Below are 23,662 nucleotides of genomic sequence, written 5' to 3'. Positions count from 1 at the left end.
TATTCATGTGCAACATTTATGCACAATCACTTAATGTAAAAGCCCGAAATTCATATAAACATGTGGTTCCCTTACTTTAGAAGAAATCCCAAAGACATATCTGGCAATACCTGAATGTTGCAAAAAAAATATTGAAGAAAAAGAACTGCTTTGGTGTAAAATGATATTTTTTTTTTCTCGGCATATACATACAGGTGGAAAATATTTCGTTTTGTGACATAAATTTGCAAAAAAAAAGTGTTCCTTTTTGCAATTTTGTCTCCAAAATTTTTAAAATGTGTCACTTGCTTGGCATTTTAGGTCATTTTTTCCTGGCAAATAGAAAAGCGTCCTTTAGACATTGGCAACCATAATTTCAGCAGCGTTACTAAGGCTTTGGGACAGATTGAGCCAATTGTCTGACCAAATTTGTAACACAAAAATTCCTTATGGTACAAATATAGCATCTTTTGGAAGTTTCCATTTCACGGACAAAGTACTAGAACAACTTAAAAGGGAGCAATCTTAATTTTTTTTTTTTTATTCATATCTTCTTTCTCTCTCACAAGTTGATTCAGACCGCTGATTTGTTGTGCAATAATTCGTTCAGTAATTGCGTAGATTTTATTTTTATGTTGTGTTTGTATATTTTCTATTGCATACATCTACACCCTGACACTTTGCTAATTTATCGTCAACTCACTGACGTGTAAGCATTTCGAAGTTCTACTGGCGTGCTACGAGTACCGTCAATACGGTATTGCACCTGATGTTTGTTTACATCTAGCCTATGTTTTGGAGTGATTTACTGATTTCAGTTTGTTAAGTATGGTATTGTGCTGAGCAGAAATTTGTACAAATCGATCTATATCAAACTTTCTAAAGTACTAAAAAAAAACTTTAGCGTGAAGAGCAGGGAATTGAAGTGGAGACAGTTCTCCTAATATACAAAGTAATTTCTCTTCGTTTTAAGCTATAATGCAGCTCCTTACTTTCAATTCAAAAAACTTGTCTCTTCTTATTTATTTACTTTTAAGACCTATATCACGTCAAGAGCCGTAAATTGTCATTCCCTCCCTGTGCAACAGTTTTCAGCGTATATTTAAACATTTTCTTGCTTCATCAAAGCGACCTCAATAATGCCATGTTTTAACAAATATTTTAACTACTCGAGTCTATGACAGCATTGTAAGAGCCATAACAGTTTTAATTTGTAAGTAGTAAATTCAAATTATTTCAGCAAATTCGTTAAAGCAGTAAATGGGAATAACTTATTTAAGGTCAGATTTTACTTTCTTAGTTTAAATCAGGCCGATTTGGCAAAACTACGAAAATACAAAGTTAAAAGATCTCGCATTTTGCCATATCCATTTTAGAAAATTCACCTAGATTTTGGAAAGAAGAAGATTAAAAATTAGTGTTAAATTCAACCAAATCCTCAATTTTTTTTATATGCAGTTCACTTTTGGATTCTGATTCGTCATCAACTATAGTTAATAACTAGACATATCACTACAAAGCCTCCTCTGCGGTTTATAATTGTGCTACTGAACTTTCGACTATCATTACCATATCTTGGAATTTTATTGAAATCAGATAAAAATGTTGAACTCTTTGAGATTCCACTGCAGCTACTCTATATTTTTTTTATTGAATTCAGTGTAAACTGATACTTTTGGTCTACTTTTCACCCATCTAAAAAGGTTTCGGTAGCCGCCTCCCCCGTTGTGACACCTAAGCCGTTCAAAATTCAAATGGAAAGCCAAATAAGCTTCCCTTTACAGGCATTACGGCATCCCTTCTTGAAATCTTACCCTAGTTAAGGCCTCCAAAATGGGTCTAATTTAAATGCAATAAGGTTTCAGCAAGAAGCAGTTATTTGTTGTTTTTCTTCCTCTTGCCCCAAACAAACTGAATCCAAAATTCTTTTGTGTTCTGCTGCACACAAAGTAAAAAAGATTCTTCACTATCGTGAGACACATTAGGTTGAAGAGCATTATGCCATGCTTCCTGGGTGTTACTGAGTACAACATCAGGTATCAAAAAAACCAAATACGGAAGGAAGTGAACGCTACCTTTTACTGAAAAGCAAGATACCTCAAAGTCTAAAAAAATACACTTCATACTACATATTTGTGAGTGTTGTTGCTTGTGTCACGTTCTCCTTGAATTTACGTAGTATGTGCCCTCGGAGTTCTAAAGGGATTTAACAGACTTGTCTTTTTATTTCAGTTGGAACGATATATCACTTGCAGGGTTCGGACAGGTTGGTTCGTTTCAAATTATAGGCTCTGTCCTATTTATATAGGATTTCCCGAGCCTAAATATAGGCCAAATATAGGATTCGGAAGTCCTCGGGATCAGATCGGTGGTAGATCGAGTGGGATGTCTGGTCTCGTAAATTCGTCATTTCTTGAGTTTCTGCATTTTTTTTTTTTTTTTTTTTATTTATTTTTTTTTTTTTTTTAATCAGATACACATACTGTGCCAACGATTGACTGATACAGGTAAAATACCTGGAATCATTCTTACTGCTTCTTGGGCATCAATTTCGATATGAGGTCAGTTTTTCTCTTTGCAACAGACTGCTCCATTCTTGCAGATTCCACCATCTGCTCTCTTTCACTTGTTCTGGACTTCATAGCACCTTCGAGCAAAGAAACAGCTAGGGCAATATCTATGGAATTCTTGGACCCGACAGACTTCTTCATTCTATCGGTCACTTCTTGAAGTAGAGTATTTACTACTGTTCTCTTTTGTCTTTGCTCTGATGCTCTAAGTTTTTCTTTTCGCTTTCCAAGTATTCTATTTCTTTCTTTTTGTCGTGGACCTCCTGCAACTTCCACTTGTTGTCCCCTTCAAAAGCTCCTTTCTCCTTCTTGAATGGCTCTTCTTTTTTCTTTTCATGCAGATATTATTGATACCGAGACCGTGCAGAACGTGCAAGATTCAACAGTTCTTTTATAATAGCAAACTGTTCTGGTTTCCTCCATAAAGTCTCAACGTGTCATATACCATGAGTCTCGCATCCAGAATGCGTTCAGAAATTAATGCCTGGTCTTCACCGAGAGTCCTACCAGAACGCGAGAACCCACGCTCAACATCTGCGCTGCCAGGCGATAACGTCAGCATTGCTTTGATAAGCTTGGTAAGTTCTGGGTACTTGCTGTCCCCACGCTCATTCACCAGTCCAAAGTAATGGCTCCAAAAATGAATGATCCGAGAATGTCCTCACGGGGTCCATTTTCTGTTCGCAAAAGCAGCCACTCAACCTGGGCGACGTCTGAGCTTGCTCCAATCGCAATCTCGCGTGCCACAGCCGATATGTCTGCATTGCTTTTTGAATCCTTCACGTTGATCGGACTCAAAAAGCGTAAAGCCTCTAGAAAACCATCCTTTCCAGAGAACGTTTGTTCAAAATATGGCGAATGCCCGCAATAAAATGTTTTCGCACATCGACATAGAAAATGGCCTTGTCTTTCAGTGTTGCTTTCTCGCGGAAAGCTCGTTCCGCATTTTATGAAACTATGGGCTTTTCTGCAAATTTTTCAGCAAGGTTCAACATTTCTGGTGAGAAATTTTCAATATTGGTCACGAGATCTGGAGTAAAGACCCGTCCGCAAAGCGTCACAACTAGTTTTTTGATCTCTGAGTTCAGAACATGAATGAGAGGCTCTTCTTTCTGGAACAGTTGGGTGAAACTTATGAACAGTTCTGCTGAGGCTAGAACTAGGACTAGGACATGCTATGTGGTAGCATTCTCTGGCACTCTTACTTTCTTTTGGCACTTTCAATAGTCTTCGCAACGTGAAGGCCAGCCGTCAATAAATGAATGCACAAGAATAAAAAAGTTGGAACTTTCTTCTCCAAACACCTGAAGACCTTTCAAGAAAGCGTTATGGATTATATAGATGTTTCAAGTACCAATATTCAATATTCCCTTTCCCGTCATTTTCTTTTTTTTGGCATTGAAATTGTTCCAAACACTTTTGCTGGCATTTGGTCCATCCCTTCCAAGCGTGACCAGTTTTTCAAGTGGCACCTGACTCTGATCAATGGCTGACATAATCTTCCTACACAGATGTCGCGTGGCCCATAAAACTTGTGCATAAAAATCTACTCTGGATTTCGTTTCCATATGAGGACCAATATCGAACACGTATCTGTAACTCTTTCATACCAGCGTTGTTGGTTGTCTCGTCATATCCTAGTACAAGATATGAATGAATGTCCTTCACAAGCATTTGCTTACAGTAAGGATGCAGCGCATCGGTGATCAGATCCATGAGTTTCTTCACACATAGGGACATTTAGTCAGAGATCTTACCGGGGAACATCGCATGGAGGGTTTCGACAATATGATCTGAAGAGTTAGGAGACATGAAACTTTGTACCGTTTGAAATGCCCATATTAACTCAGCTTTATAAGCTGCATCAAGCTCACAAAACATGTTTGTACTAACTAACGGTTTATCTTTGGTTGTTTCATCAACTCGACATTGTCCATTCAGGTGAAGCTATAGTGGATGTAGTTAAGCAGTAACTACGGCTTTGTGTTCTGCAGATCGCACATGTTGGTTTACCCCTGAGCAACCCCAGCTGTGCAACCAAAATTTTTCAAGCAAAATTTGCAAAAGAACGAGTACTAGTTGTTCCCAGTTTTACACCATTCGCCATTCTTTCTACCGCTGCAATCCGTCTTAGCAAGCCATGAACTATTAAACTTGGTAGGCCCCATACTTAATTACCAAGCATCACCTACGAAATAGCATCCCAAGATTAAAAGACCATAAAAAGAAAAAATATGGATATGTACAAAACTGAGCCGTATTCGAATCAGCATTTAAAATAGCTTTCAGGCAGGAAACGCATAAGTCGCAAGAACTCCAGTCTCATTAAGCAGATACTGCTAGCCTGTATACTGATCTTTCCTCATTTCGGACAGGCCCAACATGACAAAAAACAAACCATAGGCTACTAAGTCAACACAACAGCATAGCCCAGGCAGAAGCAACTACTAAGCCCATTACAAAACACTAGTTAAGTTCAATCAGCTCAACAGTTGTAATTAATTATCGATCTACACCGAAAGACTGCACAGTCTACAACAGAGTCAAAAGCAAAAAGAAAAGCACATCTTGGCTTACTTTAAGAGAAGTGAAAATTGCAAATCATGAGCAATGTTCTTAGTGCTCTTCAGCTAAAAATATAGGAATAATAGGATTTTAGCCAAAATATAGGCATTTTATAGGAGTGCATTAGAATATAGGAATTTCTAGGCGAGTCCGAACACTGCACTTGGGGTGTTTTGGATAGATTTGAAAATCCTCCCCGATAAAAAAGAATCGGCTACAGCCAGTGGCACATGGTCGGAGAAAAACAATTGGTCTGCCATGCCGTGCTGCCGTTTCCTTTGAGAATCAGTAACTTGCCGCTCATAAGAAAACCGGCGCGGCTTCAGGTTCTACTTACAACCTTCAAACTTAACTTGAAGACTTTCGCGATACTAAAACCTGACATGGCAAATATAATCAAAACATACTAAAATATGCTAAAGATTTAAGATTGTACCACAAGTTGACCAAATGTGACAAAAACTTATCATGCTTTGGCAACCCTATTCACCAGCCTACAAAAATTTTCGTTTTTTAGTCGACAAGCTGAGCCTTGACAAACATAAATTTATTACACCCACAACAAAGAATACACTTCAAATAAAAAAAATAAATAAAACCAAGATCACAATGAAAATTATCTCAATCTTTGTTTAGAAGAGGGGAGAGGGCAAGAGACAATCTTCTAGTTGACCAAGAAATTTGAAGCCTTGTATTTAACCTTTTATTTGTTCCTTTCCGATGCAAGTTTCGTGTTTTTCAGGGGGGGGGGCAATGATGCTAGTTCTCCTAAAATAATGATCATGTCACTCACTCAGAGATTTAATTCCTCAGAAATTCATCAGTAGAATACAAAATAGAACAAACAAAAAAGAAGATAAAATGCTCATTCGATACTTGTACTACTCAATGTCCCTACCCAACACTCACATGTCCATCCTGGTTGATGAAAACACAAGACACCATTTGAGGCCTTTATTTTCTCTTTAATGTCTAATGTGAAGACAGTGAGCCCCTATATGACCCCTAAGTGGCACCATGTTCTTTGCTCTAGATTTAAAAGCATTGCTATAAATAGGACGCGATAATTACTGCTTTCCTTTAATTACAAACCAAATAAATTTCATAACAATCTCCGTATGTCAACTCATAAAAACAAATATACAAATACTGGTAGCGTTATTTGACTAGACGATCAATCCGATTTTTTGGAATGCCCAGATACTTCTTGAGGGGCTTGTTCAGCCTGAGTGGTAGATGGCTTGATAGGGCACTGTTGTGCATCTTTTCTGGAATGTTCAGAGACGTCTTGTGGAGATTGGTCAGTTTGATTGGTTGATGACTTGAAAGGGCACTGCATCGCATCTTTTTGGGGGTCATTTGCAGTCACTTGCTTTTGCGTTGGATTCCAAATTTTCGAAAACCATGGGTAAATGAATCTGTGCCATATCCACAGAAAAAACGGAATAACAATGCATGGAACACAGACCATTCTTGCTAGAAAGATATAGAGATATTTTATAGGACTATTTGAGTTACTAAATCAATCAACTTAACAAAACGAATAGCAAACAAAAAGTTGACAAAGAATATAAAGGTTGACCTTAGTTACATAACAATTTTGTCTTTAAAGAACTTTTTTGCCATTTTTATTTGTCAAATTGGCTTCTAAGAAAAAAAAGGTTCGTTATTCATTGACTGCTGCTAGTGAAATTCGTCATAAAAATTTATTTGTGAGCTATTTGCTTTTTTTGTCAAAAATTTAAAAATAATTTTTCAAATGAAAGTGAAGAGCAAAACTACATACAATGCAGTTTGAAATTGAAAAAGTTTCCCATAGCGAGGGGGGAGGCTCGACAGTGACTGCCCCTCATATTTTGTTCATACTGTTCATATGTTCATAACAACGACCATTTCTGTTCATTTTTAGCCTTTGAGATATTAGATCCAATCTCAGGGATAATCTCAGGGATATTAGAGATATTAGGTTTCTGCCTGTTCTTTGCAACATAAAGAGAGAAATAAATCAAAAAGAAAGTACAGGGAGTTCAAGACAGCAGCAATAAAATGCAAAAAAATAAATAAGAGAAAACTGGAAACAACTCTTTTTAGTTATTAAAGAAACATTTGTAGGGAAGCAAATATACAAATCTACAAAGAAATATGTTTAATAGTACAATTCGGATTAAATTTAAGTTAGTTCCGAACAGTGCAACGTGGCAGCTGCCAGAGCAAGGGGGTGGAAAGAGGAGGAAGATAGATCAATATGCCATTATTCCGCTAAGATTTTTCAGCTAAGATAGTGGTGAGTTCTAGATTCTTGACAAAAGGGGAGGAGTAGCTAAAAAGAATTTCGATATTAATTCTTCTGTTTTTGCTGCACAGATTCAGTAATTTCATCTTTCTCTTATTTTTTTTATTATTTTTTTTTTTGCAAATGACATATTGATGTAAATGTAGGTGAAAAGTGCACCCTAACCAACAATATAAATAGCCCCCCCTCCCCAATTCACGACGGAATTGAGTAGATTCTAGAGTCCTGTCACATTGACCATGCTTTATCAATGTTTAAAAAAAGTATGTCCAGTTAAAATTCAAGGGCTTGGTAAAAAATAAAAAGATTACGAATCTTTTCATCTCTGAAGGCGATTGACCTGAGCCTTGACTCAGTTTTTATTGAGCTATTAAAATTAACAGACCTAGTAAGCTAATTATAAATATTACAGTTTCTCAATTACTTCTCTAGCTAAAAGAAAAACATACCACTCATTGCACATATTATCAGCAGTTTGTAGGTGAGTTTAAAAACAAATTAAATTTTACAAAAAGCATGTTTTTCAACTGAAAATCAGTTTGTGATTACCTTCTAGTTCTAAGCTGAACTGAACGTTATAATCATAAAAAAAAAAACTTTATATCACCTTGAAAAATTCAAGTACAATACCGAGCTTTTTTATCAAAAGCAAAGATAAAACCAGCCCCGTTCTGGGTAGGTTGTTTATAGAATTCCCATTTCTTATGGGTGTTTTTATATTGGTAGAACCCGAAAGCAATAAGAGGAGAGGCTATCGAAACAAAGGTCCTCAATCAGCAAAGTCATACAGCAATGCCAAAGGCCCGGAACTTTTGATTCCGCCTTAGCTCAACACGTCTATGACAACCAACGTCATTTCATTTTGTTTGATAATACTCCCATTTTCGCCCCTGTTAAAGATCTCATACAAGTTAGGGAGGCAATTGAAATACAAAAGCACATTCACCTAAAGGTCACCCTCAATAGCGACACTGGAGAAACTTTTCTAAGCCCCATTTATGATGAACTTCTTAATTTCGATGATATTTATATCCGTCCACAAAATTATGTTTCGCAATCTAATAAGGGTCTCTGATAATACCCTACCGGGCAAGCGATCAGCCTTTAAGAATGCTTTATAAAATGAAATTGTGGAATGCCATTCAGTGTTGTATTTTTTATTTAGTTACTTTTTCATTGTTACTTCAGAAGGGTCCTTATTTTAGTTTCAGTGGTGTTTTTTTTTGTAGGTTTGGTTTTTATATTGTCCTTTGGACTTATATCTGCATCTTTTTTTATTATTATTATTTTGCACTGAGAACGGTTGAGTGGAGGTCTCAACCGAAATATTTGCAGTTTTTTCTTCTGTTTTTCTCTGGCTGTTATTTTCCTCGTTTCTCTCTTCTTTGCTATTTTTTGTTTTGTCATGATTAGCCAGTACGGTTTCAGAAATGATTTTTCACCTAAATTAGCATACCTTAATTTACACTTAGGGGAAATTAAGGTTTAATAATGAATTTTTTTTCAGCTCCATTGTTAATACCAGCAGTTATTTCTATGACTTCATATAAAAAATGACATCATTACGTTTAAAGCTCAAAAACATGCTTTCCTGTATGTATACACACATACTTTAATCCTAATAATAAGAAAATCAGTTGTGGCAATCTCAATCATATTTTGAAGGTTTGGTATCTCAATCTTTGTCAGACTGCTTCTGAAAGCCTTGGTTGATACTGAATAAATGGTATCCTCACTCAAACTGTTCCAATCATTAATCAGTGTTTGACTAAAAAAATAATTTGTCTAATTCCATGGTTGACTCAGGGCTTATGAAGCTTCTTTGAGTGATCTCAAGTTTGTCTTTGATTGGCAAGCTATTAAGAGCTGTTTTTTCTTTGGTTGACATAGACTACTTACGCAAGCAGCAAGTTGCTGTGCCTGCATTATTAAGTCAACAATGGTAGCTTTAGGACATGCAGCCTACCAATATATAGTCCCTCAATAAGTCCAGAGATACATTTAAGAGCACTACCCTGGACACCTTCAATCAGCTGTACTTCACTTTTACAAAAGAGACATGCAAAGCTTTAGGACATGCAGCCTACCAATATATAGTCCCTCAATAAGGCCAGAGATACATTTAAGAGCCCTACCCTGGACACCTTCAATCAGCTGTACTTCACTTTTACAAAAGAGACATGCAAAGCTTTAGGACATGCAGCCTACCAATATATAGTCCCTCAATAAGTCCAGAGATACATTTAAGAGCCCAACCCTGGACACCTTCAATCAGCTGTACTTCACTTTTACAAAAGAGACATGCAAAGCTTTAGGACATGCAGCCTACCAATATATAGTCCCTCAATAAGTCCAGAGATACATTTAAGAGCCCTACCCTGGACACCTTCAATCAGCTGTACTTCACTTTTAAAAAAGAGACCTGCAAAGCAGGTTCCTAAGTCCAGGACTAGGCTTGCAAGTACCTTGTGTAGCTTCAGGAGGATTCTAAATGACTGCATGGTTGTAGTCAGTCTGATAAGTCCAAGGCTCAAATTTGCTTTGGAGACCAGTAGCATAGAATGTTCATGAGCTTTAAGACATTATCTATAGTGATTCACAGGTCTTTAAAACCATCACAAATCAGCAGTGGTATGTGAGACAATGTCAGGTTATCCTTCATTCTGTATTGGTCCTGTGTTTATTGTGACCAAAGGGATTGGTGACAAATTTTCAAATATTAAAGGAGAGAAGCCACCTGTCTGCTTATGCCTGTATGCAATCAAGGTAGGATTATACACATAATCTGTTCAAGACACCAAATATAATGAGTCATTGGCAAAGAGGGTTAGGTGGTTGCATACTTCAGAAAAACACAAGACTAATACTAGTACTCTTTTATCGCTACTCCAAGCCATTTTTAAACAAAATTGTTGCTACCATGACAGTTATGCCCCCCTCCCCCTCATGGGCATAACTGCAATTGTTGCTTTTTGTGGAACCTCTTCTTAGTCCTCTGTTGACAAACCTTTTCATGGATAGTGTTGAAACGTCCACTATTTAATTTCAGACTTTCCCATTGTTTTTGGGGTAGGTTCACAGACGACGTCGTTTGTATTCGGAGGCACTGATTTGAGTCCTTAAATCTTTTCTTGGTAATTTAAACAGCGGAGATAAACATAATTAAATTTAAAGTTTAATTTGAAGAAAATAACAGACTACCATTTTTTAATACTTGGCCAACGTTTCAGGGAAAAGAGGAGTTGTTATTTCATCAGTTGACAGGTTTTTTAGAATCTGTTCTCTGGAACATTTCATAATTTCTTTCCATTTTCATCCATGTTTTTCAATCAGTTTTAAACAGCAAATTTATCAAACAGTTGTATTATTTCATGTGATGGTTTAGATCAAAGTTAAGAATACTAATACCAATTAACAAAGAAATACAATTATCCAAGCAATGAAAAATAATGGATAAATATATTATTTAGCAAACATTTAATATGCATTCTTAAACACATATTTTCAAATCATGTTAGTATTTTCTGTGTCTATATTGAATTTTCCGCACACACTAGCGTATAACAGAACTGGCATAATATTGATGTTAAGAAGTCACGGTTTTAAGGGAAGAGAATACTTTTTCCATCTCCAGACTGGTTTGAGTTTACAGAAGATGGGGACTGTCATAACTATTCATCTTTTTATCTCATCTTGTATGTGACCCAGCTTCCAAGGTATTTAAAGTGGTGGACTTGCTCTATTCTATTGAATCTAATAAAAGATGTAAAGCCGAACAGGCCACCCATGACAAAACAATGAAAGAAAAAAAAATCTCAAAATGAAGAACAAACGAAACTGCTAGCGCCCTTTTCCCCTTTTGACAGCCAAAGTGATTGGAGGGAAACTAATTCCCTTCCCACACACACACCAATTCCCCAGACATATCCAATCAAAATTTTGACAGCCATTTTGTTCATCATGACAACCCACTCCCCACAGCCCCTCCCCTCCCAGAGCAAGGGTTGTAAGTTATGCCCTAGGGACATATAGGATATATAGAACGGGTGATTGTAAAAACTTTAGAGGGGGCTCATTCGACTAATAATTATGAGTTCAAGTGCCATTTTTAAGATTCAGAGTTATCAGAGGGTATATATCCCCTCCCACTTCATATTTTCCCCAAATGCATCTGAATTTTTTTTTAGAGAGCCATTTGTTGTCTTCGAAACTCAAAAACAGCTCATTCGATTGGAAATTGAAAGGGCTACTACCTTTTAATGGTCAAAAGTGATTGGAGGGCAACAAGCCCCTACCACCACGCCCATCAATTCCAAAAACACATCAAACTGAAATTTAGAGATAGTCATTTTGTTCAGTGTAGTTGAAAGGTCTGAAATTATGTCTTTGACAACCCCCATACCTTCTCAAGACCAACACATAATTTGCAATTTACAGAAAGTAAATGGATTGTCCAGTGGATTGTCAGTTTAGTATATATATACTGATACATATTCCTTTAAGTTTTAATAGTTTTTAATTTATGAGTCGAATTCCAAACGAGTATAATTAACATGAGTAGGGCTGACAACCCCCATGCCTGCTCAAGACCAGAACATAATTTGCACTTTACTGAAAACAAAATACACTTAAAATGTTTTCACTTTGCTTTTACTTGTTCAAAATCTTCATACTAGATGTATGAAGGGGGAAGTCTCCCTTTGCACTCAAATTACAGCACGCGAGTGTCTGGTGTCTTTTTAACAGTAACAAGAGATCGGAGGGCAAACAGCCTTTCTCTCAAACCCATTCATTTTCCAGACACATCCAGTCAAAATTTTGAGACAGCCATTTTGTTCAGCATAGTAGATCGGTTCAGCAATTATGGTTTTATGCATACTAGGCATGTCAATCCCCCACAATTATGCAATTGGTCCATTATGCTTTAAAACTAAATGTTGCTTTGAAATAAATCAAAAGCCATTTTGTTTATGGTTACCAATAAGATACCTCAGCAATATATCAAGAACGACTGGGGGTGATAAGTTGAAACTTTTGTGGGTACAACTATTACTACTTAGACTTCAATGCTATTAAGCTTTATTTTTCAGGTTAACTTCAGAAGCCATAAAATTAAATAAAAAAGTACTGTTTGTTTCAGGATTAAAAACTGTTGAAGAAGTCTCTAACACACAAATAGCAACCCATAGTATGGGTTCTTATAGATGAAAACTGAAAAAATAGAGAATATTATTTTTTCCGTGAAAGAGACTATGTCAGTAAAAAACGAACAGAATTGAATTTGAAAAACTCTTACAACAGAGCAAATTTTTCAAAGAGAAGTAAAGAGCTCCATTAAGCCAAGAATGAGCAAAAATAAAGTCATTTAATCTTCCAAGCATAAAACTAACACATATCACAATCAATAAATAAATAAAGCTCAAAACAAACAGAAACTATAATAAATAGCAAAGTCAAACTCAAAAGGAGCAAAAATTAACATGGGTAGGGCCAATATCCCCTATGCCTTCTCAAGACCTGAACGTAATTTGTGCTTTACTGAAAATAAAATACGTTTGAAATGTTTTCACCTTTCTTACCTTCATAAGCGAAAAATTATCAAAATCTTAAGGAACAAATGTCAGTATATGTTAACTTAACTGACTACCTATGGTCATTTTTTTTAACTTAATTACTTAAACCGAAGATATTGCATATATGTCTTTTTGATAACTTGGATACAGGGAGTGTGTTTTGATTTAGCTGAACATATCTGTATATTCCCAAAAATTTCACCTCAATGCCCTTGATTCTTTTGTATGCACCAACAACAAAACATTCCCCCCTCCCAATGATAAATTCTGCATGTTAAAAATGGACTAATTTGATAATTTACAATTCTTGCCTTGGGGGTATGGCATTCACAGGGGTAGAGCTATTAGACATTGTGACTATTTTGAATAGAATGGCTTTTTAATATTTCTGTTAGCGAGGAGATCATTTAAAAAGGAAACAGGGGGGGGGGGGCGTCTGGTTGCTTTCTTCAACTTTTCAACTGTTATTTATTTCAACTGTCAACTTTCAACTGTTCTTTCTTTAACTTTGCTCTCAACATAATTTTGAAGTTCTAACTTAATACCCTCAGCCATTCCTTAAATATTGCTCTTGTACCCTTTTAACAGCCCTTCTGTATAAAGTATATTTTAATTATGTTTGGCATACTTTTCAATATCTTCTAAAGTTTTACTCAAAAACCCAAAGCATTTTCGGAGACTCAGAATAAACATGCCCGCTTATATATAAACAAAGGGAAACTTATGCAATGTACAACACTTGCCCCTCGGATGTTTTGTCATCTTGTCATGACTGGTTTTGTCATCTTGGGAAGCATAGTTATTTGACTTTTTGAGCATTTTGAAGAAGAAGGCTATCCAAATATTTTGATCTAATATATTTGGGGGCATTACAGCTAAAATTGCATGAGAGGGGGCTGATTGCCTCTACCATTTTTTAACGTCCCCCTTACCATGTCCTGAAAGCTTAAACTTAATATCTTCAACCAATCTCAAAATATTGCAAATGTACCTTTTTGAAAACTGGATGCACATAGTATCTATTGATTTCCTTAAACATGCCCCTCAAAATACCCAAAAGTTTTGCCTTAATACGTATAACTTTTTGAACACAATCAGAATCAAACATTCCCCTTGTTCCTAACAACAAGTCCCGTAATTAAAAAGCGTAAATGGTATAATTTACGATACTTATCTTGGAAGGCATTGCATCCCCGGATGAATAGCTACTAGAGCTTTTGCTTAAGTTGAACAAAATCACTTTTTCAAAATTCTAATCCATATTGAGGAGAGGGGCATCCTAAGAGGGCAAGGGAGCTCATAGTCTTCTAATCACTGTTCAACATCCCCCTCAACATACCCTGCAAGCTTCAACTGCATACCCTTAGCCATTCCTTAGATTTTGTTGATATAACCTTTTAACAACCAGCATGCACACAGTATGTTTTTATTGTGTTTGACATTCCTCTCCAAGGTTGTGTAGGAGTTGTGTAGGGTCATATCATTCCCATTGGCATCATTATTTGGCACAATTATTTAGAACTTCAAAAATGGCTCATTTGACTGGTATTCACAAGGGCTAGTGCCCCTATTAAAAGTCAAACCATGACTATTAACAGGCATACAATGACTATTATGACTATTAACGATCATTAACTAATGATCAATGACTATTAAACAAACAATGACTGGAGGGTGAATGCCCCCCCTTGCCCATCATTTCTCTGTACACTTCTAATCAACATTTTGATTCAGCCATTTTGTTCAATGTAGTTGAAAGGTCCATAAATTATGTATAATCAAGGTTTTTATAGAAAGATTTATATACTTTGAAGGGAGTTATTGGATTGGTAATCTGAATTTCTAGTGCCCTTTTAAGAGTCCAAGTGATCAGAAGGCAGTTACCCCCCCTCCCCCAACACGTCATTTTTTCCGAAAATATACTGAATAAAAATTTTTGAGACAGTCATTTTATTCAAAATAGCCCAAAGAATGTATAACAAGGCTTTTGCAATTGATACAAACCACCAGAGTCTTGGGGCAAGGGTTGTAAGTTATGCCATGGGGCATTTAAGATTTGAAGGGATGGTGGTTTAACTTTAGAAGAGGCTAATTTGGTTGAAAATTGGAAGTTGTAGCTCCTATTTAAGTATCAATAGTGATGTAGGACATTTAGCCACCCCTCCTTTTACAAGAACCCCTCTTTTCGCCAAACGCCTCTGATTGAATTTATGAGATAGCAATTTTGTTCTAAATAGTCTAAAGAGCTATTTAATAAGCCACTAGGGTTGACACCCCCCAGCACCCCTGGGATAGGGTTGTAAGTTATACCATGAGGGGATATAAGAATCTTATGGAATGGACAGTCACATAAACTTCAGATTAGGCTTACTGAATTTGAAACTGGAAGTTATAGTGCCCATTTTAAGAGTCAAAGTGATTTGAGAGCAATAAGCCACCCACCCCACCCTCCATACTCACCCTTTTCCTCAGCACCTCCAATCAAAATTTGGAGATAACAATTTTGTTCACTGTAGTTGAAGGTTTTGGAAATTATGTCTGTGAGGAAGACAACCCCACCCCCAGTACAGCTCTCAAGGCAAGGGTTGTAGGTTATGACCTGTGGGTCTATAAGGTTCTTATAGAAAGGATAATTGTATATGCTTTGCATGGGACTCATTGGAACGGTAGTCAGAAGTTCTAGTGTCCTTTTAAAGAGTCAGTAATCAGAATGCAGCAGCCCCCCCACCCCATACACACACACACACACACACATCATGTTTTCCCAAGATGCATCCAAAAGATATTTTGAGACAGTCCTTCCACTCAAAATAATTCAAAGATCATACAAGAAGACTTTTTAAGTTGATACAAGCCCCCAGAACCTGAGGGCTGTAAGTTATGCTCCTGGGGCACTTAGGGTTTTTCTGGAAGGGATGGTTGCATAAAATTTAACAGTTAAAAATAGGGATGGAACCTTTTAAAACTAAAGTTATCTACTGGTTGTATAAACTTTAGAAGTGGCTCATTTGGTTGAAATTGGAAGTTCTAGTTCCCTTTTAAGAGTCAATAGTGATGGAGGTCAAGCAGTCATCCCCCCCCCCCAACCAACAACCCCTCTTTTTACCAAATGTACATGATCAAAATTGTGCGATGGCAATTTAGTTTAAAATAGTACAAAAACATGTAACAACAGGTCCAGGGTTGGCAAAACCCCCAGAGCCCTGGGGCAGGGGCTTTAAGTTTTTTTTCCGAAAATATACTGAATGAAAATTTTTGAGACCATCATTTTATTCAAAATAGCCCAAAGAATGTATAACAAGGCTTTTGCAATTGATACAAACCACCAGAGTCTTGGGGCAAGGGTTGTAAGTTATGCCATGGGGCATTTAAGATTTGAAGGGATAGTGGTTTAACTTTAGAAGAGGCTAATTTGGTTGAAAATTGGAAGTTGTAGCTCCTATTTAAGTATGAATAGTGATGTAGGACATTTAGCCACCCCTCCTTTTACAAGAACCCCTCTTTTCGCCAAACGCCTCTGATTGAATTTATGAGATAGCAATTTTGTTCTAAATAGTCTAAAGAGCTATTTAATAAGCCACTAGGGTTGACACCCCCCAGCACCCTTGGGATAGGGTTGTAAGTTATACCATGAGGGGATATAAGAATCTTATGGAATGGACAGCCACAAAAACTTCAGATTAGGCTTTTTCAATTTGAAACTGGAAGTTATAGTGCCCATTTTAAGAGTCAAAGTGATTTGAGAGCAATAAGCCACCCACCCGACCCAGAGCCCTGGGGCAGGGGCTTTAAGTTATGCCCTGAAGGAATATAAGGTTCTTATGGAATTGTTGGCTGTATTAAATTCAGATGGGTCTCATTTGATTTTAAATTGGAAGTTATAGCACCCTTTTTCACAATCAAAGTGATTTGAAAGACACCAACCCCTCCCCCATGCCCATCATTTCCCATAACAAACATCCAAACAAAGTTTTGAGGCATCAATATTTTTCAGCATTGCTGAAAGGTTCAGTAATTATACATTTGAGGATGCCCACCCAGGGCCTCAGGACAAGGGCTGCAAATTATGCAATTTGTTTACATATAGTATATATTATTGAGAAAAGGCATGCATGTTTGACTTCTACTTTCCCAAAATACAAAGGGCATTAAGATAGGTCTTTCAGGGAATGTTGAACAAAATTATAACATGTTATGTGTATATGGGTTGTCAAAACGGTGTAACTCAAGAATGACTGAGTATATTAATTTGGAATTTTCAGGAAAAGATAAGGGAGATGATCTATTCACCAAAAGGGTAGTATTTGCATGCTGCTACTACTACAACTACTTCTTTTTCAACTAAGGCTGAGGATATTGAGAAAAATATATGAGAAGCACTGAGAGAAATGTTGAACTAAATCAAAATATACTATGTGTATAGATTGCTGATATGGGCATATCAATTCTGGAATTTATCAATACTTCTACTTTCCCAAAATACAAAGGGCATTAAGATAAGTCCTTCAGGGAATGTTGAGGGGAGTGTTGAACAAATCATAACATGTTATTTGTACATGGGTTGTTAAAAGGGTGTAACTCAGGAATGATTGAGCATATTAATTTGGAATTTTCAGGAAATGATAAGGGAGATGATCTATTGACCAAAAGGGTAATATTTGAATGTTACTACTACTACAACTACTTCTGTTTCAACTAAGGCTGAAGATATTGAGAAAAATATTGAGAAACATTGAGAGAAATGTTGAACTAAATCAAAATATACTATGTGTATACATATTGCTGATATGGGCACATCAATTCTGGAATCTGTGAAGCAGCAAGTAACAAAATGTAGGCTAGAGGGGGTTTCCAAAAATCACCCTATTCTACCAGGCTCTAAAGGCTCAAAGTACCATCTCTCACACAGCAACATAGGCATGGGGATGTTTTAATGGCATATAAATTAATCTGCAACCATGATGACCTCCCAAACCTATTCTAGATAGACAGTTTTTTAAGAAAAAAAGGGCAGCACCTGAAGTTTTGCAAAAAAAATAAAAATGCTAATACTGGGCTGTGAAACCAATTTTTCTTCAACTGTCATGTCCCCTAGTATTGAAATCTTTAAGCTCGCTGTAGACAAAGATTGGTGCAGCAAGCCATGGCACATAGTTTGGGATATGCCCAACAAGCCGAGACACTGCCATCATTTACCAGCATCTACAGGATTCAGCACTATTACTGGCAAGTGCGATTTATGGATTTTTAGGGATTTAGAGGTACAAAACTATGAACAATTTTAAACAATAGTTTAAAGATCTGATTCAATCAGTTTCAATTGGATGCATTTAGGGAAAAAGAGGGTATGATAGGGCTAGTTGCCCTTTGATCATTTTAGATTCTTAAAAAGTGCACTAGAACTTCCAATTTACAATCAAATGCATCTTTCCAAAGTTTATACAGTCACCCTTTCCAGATGAAGTACTTCTGACAAAAATACCTTAAATAAATAATTAAACATTGTAGCATATAGCAATTCTTGCAAGTTAATATTACCTATAGAGTAAATCAAACTAGTCCACAAGCCCTGCAGGCAGCACGGCAAGGTCTGTATTCTGATTTATTGAATTGCTAGTTCATATTTATGACCTAGTTTTTGTTTACTTTTTCAGGCTTCAGGCCAAATAATTATTCAATAAATATGGAAAACAGACCTTGCTCCACTGCCTGCAGTGCTCATGGATTAATTTGTTCTTTAGGTAATATTCACTTTTGAGAATCACTATTCAACCAAATTTGTTTAACCAAGGTCTTCCCATAGCCAAAGAATCTTTTAAAACAAATTTAATCTTGAACTCAAAAACTGTATAATCTCCATTGTGTTGGAAGGCACTTCTTTAAATCAACAGAGCATAAATGTCCTATTTAATTAATTGTTCTGATTCACTGGCTAGTTTCAACATGAAAGTGAAAGTAGATAATTAGCATTAATGGGCGTGTAAGTTTTTAATTATCTTTTGACTTACTGTAATACAGAAATTACCATTGCTGACTGGAAATAGTATTTAAAATATAATTTCATTCATATTGCATAACCCCAATATTTCCCTTGGCTTCAAGACCCTGCCTACATTATGTATTTTAGTTTTCCCCACTGAGGAGGAGGGTCAACCAGAAATGGATGCACTTCTAGAATTAGCATTTCTAAGTGCTCTAAACTGGAAACTATGTTACTTAGCAGCATAGTTTCCAGTTTAGAGCACTTGTGATGAAACTACACATATACCCAAGATTTGTTTTCTTAACATGTTTCTTTATGCAAGGCTGGAATCCTAGATTTATACCAAAACCCATTGGATATGGCTCAAAATTTGGTAAAATTGTGACAGTTCATATTGTTTATTTATTAGTAAAGTGAACATACCACTTTGTTCACTAAGCCATGCTATAAATACAGTCCACTAAAACAAAGAATAAAATGTAGACTGATTCAGAATATCCAGTCCCCCATCCCTTTTTTGGTTGGTCTGGTCCTGGTATATAATGAAAACAAAACCTACAAAAGATGAGACATATAATGAAAAGAACTAATCTTTTAATGCTTTCTTACACCTTGGGGAACATCACAGGCACAAGTTTCTGCTAACAATTTTACAAAGAGTTGAACTTTTAAAACTCCTGAATTTATCTCTAACTTAATGCAACTAAACAGCTTAATTTAGTGTGCTTTCCCAGCCTAGCACCACAAACACACAAAGCACAGAGAGAAAAAATAGAGATAGTACAAAAAGGTCTTAAATAGTAATGTAAATCAAGCAAGCTCCCCTGCCAGTTTCTTCTCCAAAATTTTAAACAAGCCATTGTGGCTGGGAGGAGGGATGCTTTGTGCAGAAGGTTTTCACTTAAGGTTTTTTCTGATATTTGGGTTTCTGGTATTATTTCCACCCATCCCCAAACCCACCCAGAAGGAAAGCATTGCTCTTTGCCCTGTAGTGTCTACCCATTAGAGGCATAGGAAATCTATGTTCACTAAGCCTTTTTTTATGCTCTTTACAAATATAATAATTGCTTCTATTGTAAATTCAAATTTAAGCACAGTAAATGTTTAGTTTTGTTCCAAGTGCTTTAGAGTGCATATTACTGCATATAGCAAGATTCTGATGATTATATTTTGTACCTTTGTTGTTATTAGAGAAGCACATCCATTTTTTTGCTTTTTAAATCTCCCTCCAATGAGACTAAAAATGTGTAAAGTGGGCTTGCTTACAGGTAACATTAACTATAGAGCAAAGTGTATTTAGTCCATGAGCCCTGGAGGCAGTGGGTGAGGTTTGCACTCTATATTTATTCAATAAAGAATGATAAAACTAAAAAAACCTCAAACAAGGTTTATCTAAATATATATAGAATATTGACCTAGCCTACTGCCCACAGGACTCATGAGCAAATTTCTCTATAGGTAATGTTACCTGTAAGCAAGCACACTTTATGCATTTTTAGTTTGCCCATGGAGGAGGAGGGCCAACCAGAAATGGATGCACTTCTCTAATAATGACAAAGAAACAATATGTAACCATCAGAATCTTGCTATATGTAGTAATACACACTTTAGAGCACTTGGAACAAAACTAAACATTTACTCTAAGCACTTTTTGAGCTCTTAAAAAAGACAAATTTTCAATGGAAGTATGAGTTATTTGTCATTTTCTTACAAAATAATACAATGTTGTCTCACCTTTTCTTGGTCATTTTCAAAAAAATATTTCCTATATTTTCTTAGTGCTAAAATTATTTATAATAAGATTAGTTTAGGTTAGGTCAAAAAGTGCTTAGATTTGAATTTGCAATAGAAGCAATTATTATATTTGTAAATAGTTTAAAAAAGCCATCAAGTGGTATATTCACTTTATTGGTAAGTCAATAATATGAACTGTCATAAAGTTACCCGAGATTCTATTCAAACAACAAGAATTGCATTTTCAGAACAAAAAACAGAGAAAAAGAAACTGATAACTGAAAATGAAGGTAAAATGTTGTTTGTCAAAATTTCAAGGGTATTTCCCTGTCAAGCAGGCAAATTTGTAAGACTTGGAAATTAGAAGAGGGTTAACTTAGAAGCTTTGTAATACCTTCCCATAGGACTAGTATGGTTTTGGCCCTGGATTCTTTACTGAATTTCATTTCTCTTACCTAAACCCTTTCCAGTTTAGCAAAAAGTAGCCAAACTAGAATTTTACCAAACTGATTTATAGTCTTTTCAAAATTTATATAAGAAATTTACAGTAAAATTCTAGTTTAGTGACTTCTTGATATCTTGGAAAGGGGCTAGGTTAGGGAAATGAAACTTTCAGGGATGGGTCTACAGGCTAAAGTATATCCTGGGAAGGTGTTTTAAAGTACCCACCTCCACTCCTTCTCCCTCTAGAGGGCCTTGAAATTTACCTACATGACAGGTCTAGGCTATAGGCCTACCTATTGAAATTTTGACAAAACAACATTTTGCCTTAATTTTCAGTTACCAGTTGCTTTTTCTCTGCCTTTAGTTTTGAAAATGCAATTCCTGTTATTTGAGTAGAATTCTGAGCCATATCAATGTTTTTTTTTCAAAATTTAGGAAATGTATTTGCATATCTTTAATACCTTATAAATTGGGATTGAGCAAAGTTATGAAGCTTAAAACTATTTTTTCTGTACTTCAATTAAGCAGAAGATCTATTTTGCAAGGTTTCAATTTTATAACACACATATTTTTAAAGGTCAGGACCCACTAGAGGAGAGGGAGTGGAGGTAGGTACTTCAAAATACCTTCCCAGGACATACTTTAGTCTGTAGACCCATCCCTGACAGTTTCATTTTCCAAACCTAACCCCTTTCTGAGATGGCAGGAAGTCACTACACTAAAATTTTACCAAATTTACCTCTGAAGAATTATAAAATTTTTATTTTTAAGGGTTGGCACTTCCTAATTCCTATCAAGTTTTTCTTCTTTCTCTTCAAGTAGCTAGGATTACAGCATTGTTAAAAAACAAGAAACAGATTTACGGTTGTTATCCGATAAAAAAAAAATCACTAGATTCTTGAAAAAAAAATTGATTAGAAAAAAAATCTAATCTAAATTGATTAGAGGTTACTAGAATTATAATACTCTTTATCGTTTTAATCAAAATCTTTTTTCTTTAAAATGGTTCACACAGACACACCTATTGGAAAGGGGGATGTTTTGATGTTTTGTGGGATATATAGAAGGGGGATCTTTGAATTGATGTTTTGTTTTTTCTCAAGTGAAAATTACCTTCAAAGTTAGGAAAATGCCTTGTTCCATCTTTAAGCAGAGAATAGAAAAAATCCTCGCTTCCTCCTCGTATTTTCATGAATCAGTGCCCTTGGCTTATACCTTCATCACTGAAAATAGGTTATCGGTGATCTAATCCAAATATTTGCTTTTAATTTTAAATTTTTTTTATTATTGTCGATAGAAAACCCTAGTTTTTTTCTAAACAATATAGAAACTATTTTCTTTTACTTCAGTTGAGCTAGTATAATTACTGGGACAACAGAGAAAATTTTGAAAAAGGTCTTTTTATATTTTCATGGAAAAAATGTGTCCTATCCTTCGGAAATTTCGATAAGTATCTATGTTGCTTATTTAATATAAAAAAAGGCACTCGTTAATTACACGGAACACCACCCAAGGAGTAAAGGTATATTAATCCTAATGAAATATGCCAAAGTTTGATGGAAATATAATACTTTAGTTTATATAATAATATAATTTGGGTTGTATTTTTGCACATTAGGGATGTTTGGGAGTAAAGTAACATAACCTTACCACCACCCCCTAACTTGAAAATATGTAGCCTAAGTTATACAAGTCCAATGCATTCTGTCACTCGTTATTTGTCTTTGTGGCTATGAAACTGGTTTTCATAGATCCAACATTATCCTTAGCATAATTTCGTCCCCAGACCTATTCTCAGGGGCTGCGTGGGTCATGTTAAATCTAAATGTATAGTTTTAAAACCTTTCAACTATGCTAAACAAAATGGCAATCTCAAACTTTTGACCGAACAAATTTTTGGGGAAAAGAGACGTTGAGGAGGGCTAGTAGCCGTCCGATCTTTTTGGTAAAAAAAAGAGACACCAGAAATTTTATTTCCGTTCAAATAAGCCATCTTCCAATGTTCTAGGACCGTTGGTTCATTGCGATCGCCCATGGGAAAAAACAAATTAACGCGCATCCGTGGTTTTTCTTTAGGCAAATGAATACAAAATATAATACTTTTGCAGGTAGGGGCTAGAATCCTCTTCAGTAGGATTCTCTGATACGCCGAATCTAATGGTTTGTTTTTAATAAAATTCTTTGACTTTTAAAGGAAGTTCCCCCCCCCTCTTGATGAATCTTACATATTTGGAATCAACATAATAACCCCATGATACAGCGAGAATCACGAGTCAAAAACAAAACTGAAGAGCAAAGAAATATGCGGTTAGAAGATAAGTGGCAGCAAGAATTTCAACGAGTCAAAACAAAACAAAAAAGAACAAAAAACATACATAAGGAAATTGCGTTTCCCCCCCCAATGGAATGGCCGTATGATTTTTAGTATCTATGACTCGAACAAAATTACAAAATATGACAAATGACTCCGAACAGCTAAAGAAAAGGGCATGAAACAAGAAAGAGCAAAATTCACATTGAA

The 23,662-nt window shown here is 35.9% G+C and overlaps 1 long non-coding RNA gene across 1 annotated transcript; it reads right to left on the bottom strand.

Moving 5' to 3' along the window:
• Positions 1 to 5,899: 5,899 nt before the first annotated feature.
• On the bottom strand, positions 5,900 to 21,951 carry LOC136038240 (uncharacterized). Its single transcript, XR_010620159.1, has 2 exons — positions 21,881 to 21,951; positions 5,900 to 6,590 (listed from the first exon to the last, which is right to left on the bottom strand). It is a non-coding gene; the product is annotated as an uncharacterized LOC136038240 (long non-coding RNA).
• Between the last annotated feature and the right edge of the window lie 1,711 nt (positions 21,952 to 23,662).

The sequence above is a fragment of the Artemia franciscana genome, chromosome 17 (assembly GCF_032884065.1).
Source record: "Artemia franciscana chromosome 17, ASM3288406v1, whole genome shotgun sequence".
In the NCBI taxonomy this organism is placed as follows: domain Eukaryota; kingdom Metazoa; phylum Arthropoda; class Branchiopoda; order Anostraca; family Artemiidae; genus Artemia; species Artemia franciscana.
This window is presented reverse-complemented; position numbering and strand designations above follow the sequence as displayed.